Source organism: Ursus americanus, chromosome X (genome assembly GCF_024610735.1).
Source record: "Ursus americanus isolate L20-20 chromosome X, mUrsAme1.1.p, whole genome shotgun sequence".
In the NCBI taxonomy this organism is placed as follows: domain Eukaryota; kingdom Metazoa; phylum Chordata; class Mammalia; order Carnivora; family Ursidae; genus Ursus; species Ursus americanus.
The window spans coordinates 3,673,636-3,676,416 of NC_142164.1; the positions used below are offsets into that span (position 1 = coordinate 3,673,636).

At 35.8% G+C, this 2,781-nt stretch overlaps 1 pseudogene; it reads left to right on the forward strand.

Moving 5' to 3' along the window:
* Nucleotides 1-220: 220 nt before the first annotated feature.
* Nucleotides 221-1,008, forward strand: LOC123797309 (small ribosomal subunit protein eS4, X isoform-like; annotated as a pseudogene).
* Nucleotides 1,009-2,781: the final 1,773 nt, after the last annotated feature.

The following is a 2,781-nucleotide window of genomic DNA, read 5'->3' on the forward strand; positions in this document are numbered from 1 at the left end:
GAGGTTTTCTACAAAGAAAATCATGCCATCTGCAAATAAGGACAGTTCTATTTCATAACGCCAAAATTAATAGAACTGAAAAAATAAATACACAAATCCATAATTATAGTTGGAGACATCACCCTCTGCCCCCTCGGTAATTGATAGATCTTGCAGGCAGACAATCAGTAAGGATACAGATGACCTGAAGAGCACTATCAATCAATTTGATCTAATTGACATGTATAAAATATTCCATGCAGTACCTAGTGCAGCCTTGGCTTATGATCCCAAGAGGGAGCTGAAGTGTGTAGCTGCTCCAAAGCATTGGATGAACTAGACAGTGTTTGCTCCTGGTCCATACACAAATGCCCACAAGCTGAGAGAATGTCTCTCCCTCATCCCTTTCCTAAGGAACAGACTTAAGTATGCCCTAAGAGGAGATGAAATAAAGGCAATCTAAATGCAGTGGTCCATTGAGATTAATAGCAAGGTCTGGACTGATAGAACCTACCCTGCTGTTTTTATGGATGTCATCAGAATTGACAAGACCAGAGAGAATTTCTGTGTCATCTATGACACCAAAGGTTGTTTTGCCGCCCATCATATTAAACCTGAGGAGGCCACATACAAGTTGTGCAAGGTGAGAAAGAACTTTGTAGGCACAAAAAGAATCCCTCATCTGGCGACTCATGATATTCACACCATCCACTACTCTGATTCCTTCATCAAGGTGAATGACAACATTCAGATCTGGAGACTGTTTATGGTGGTGACCAGAGTGCTAACTTGGGGAAAATAGGCATGATCACCAACAGAGTGAGACAATCTGGCTCTTTTGATGTGGTTCATGTGAAAGATGCCATAGGCAACAACTTTGTCACCCAGATCTCCAACATTTTTATTATTGGCAAAGGCAAAAAACAAAACAAAACAAAACATGGATTTCCCTTCCTTGAGGAAAAGATATTTTTCTCACTATTGCTGAAGAGAAAGACGAGACTGGCTGCCAAACAGAGCAGTAAGTAAAATAATCCGTAGTTAAAGTGTCTGGAAATTTTTTTTTTACTTAATTCAAGATAATATGGCATGAAAATAAAATACTCCATCCAACAACCACAGAATTACACACACTTCTCAAGCTCACATGGAACATTCACCAATACAGACCACATGTGGACCATAAAATACACCTTATAATTTCAAAATGGGAGAAATCATACAAAGTATGTTCACATACCAAATGGAATTAAATTAGAAATCAGAAACATAAAGGTAGCCAAAAACCTGCCAAATATTTGGAGATTAAACAGCATACTTATATATAACACATGGGTCAAAGAAGGAGGCTAAAAGAAATCTAAATGTATTTTTAACTAAATGAAAATGAAGGGACACCTGGGTGGCTCAGTCGGTTCAGCGTCTGCCTTTGGCTCAGGTTATGATCCGAGAGTCCTGGGATCAAGTCCGGCATCAGGCTCCTTGCTCAGCAGGGAGCCTGCTTCTCCCTCTACCTCTCTCTCTTTCTCTCTCTCAAATAAATAATAAAATAAAATCTTTTAAAAAATGAAAATACATTTATCAAAATCTATAAGATGCAGCAAAAGCAATGCTTAGAGGGAAATTTAAAGCATTAAATGCATATATTAGAAAAGAAGAAAGATCTAAAATCAATAAGCTTCTATGTTAGGAAAGTAGAAAAAAGAACAATTTAGGCCTAAAAGAATCAGAAGAAAAGAAATAATAAAAAAATGAAGCAGAAATCGATGAAATTGAAAAAAGGAAAACAAGTGAGAAAAATCAATGAAACCAAAAGCTAATTCTTAGAAAAGATCAATAAAATTGATAAAACTCTAACCAAGGGTAACTAAGGAAAAAAGAAGACACAAATTACTAAGATCAGAAATGGAAGAGTAGCCATTGTTATTAATCCCATGGAATCTAGGATAATAAAGGAACACTATGAATAACTTTATGCCTACAAATTTGATAACTTAGATGAAAGATACACTTTGAAAGATACAAACTACCATCGGGCTCCCTGCAGGGAGTCCACTTCTCCCTCTCCTTCTGCCACTCTCCCTGCTTGTTCTCTCTCACTCTCTCTCTCGAATAGATAGATATATAGATAGATAAATAAAATCTTTAAAAAAGAAAAGAAAAGAAAGATACTACCAAACTCACACAAGAAGAAATAGATATGAGGAGGTGTGTATCAAAGAAATTGAATCAATAATTATAACTATTCCAAAACAGAAAGCATGAGGCCCAGATGCTTTAACTGGTGAACTGTACCAAATATTTAAGGAAGAAATTATTCCAATAGTCCACAGTCTGTTCCAGAAACTAGAAGCAGAGTGAATACTTCCTAACTCATTCCATGAGGCCAGAACTACACTAATACCAAAGCCAGACAAAGACATTGCAAGAAAGGACAAAAAAAACCCCAAAACTACAGATCCATAGCTCTCATGAACATAGATGCAAAAATCCACAAAAAAATTAACAAATCAAATCAAACAATGTGTAAAAATAATTATATACCATGACCAAGCAGGTTTATTCCAGGTATGCAAGGCTGGTTCAACATTCAAAATCAGTTAATGTAATCCATCACGTTAACAAACTAAAGAAGAAAAATCATATGATCATATAAATTGATGCAGAAAAAGCATTTAACAAAATCCAGTATCCCATGATTTAAAACAAAAACAAAAAACCTCTAAGAAAACTAGGAATAAAAGGTTGGTTTCGATTATCCATTTTTCCCTTTAGGTTTTGGGTCAAATCTTATCTTCTTGT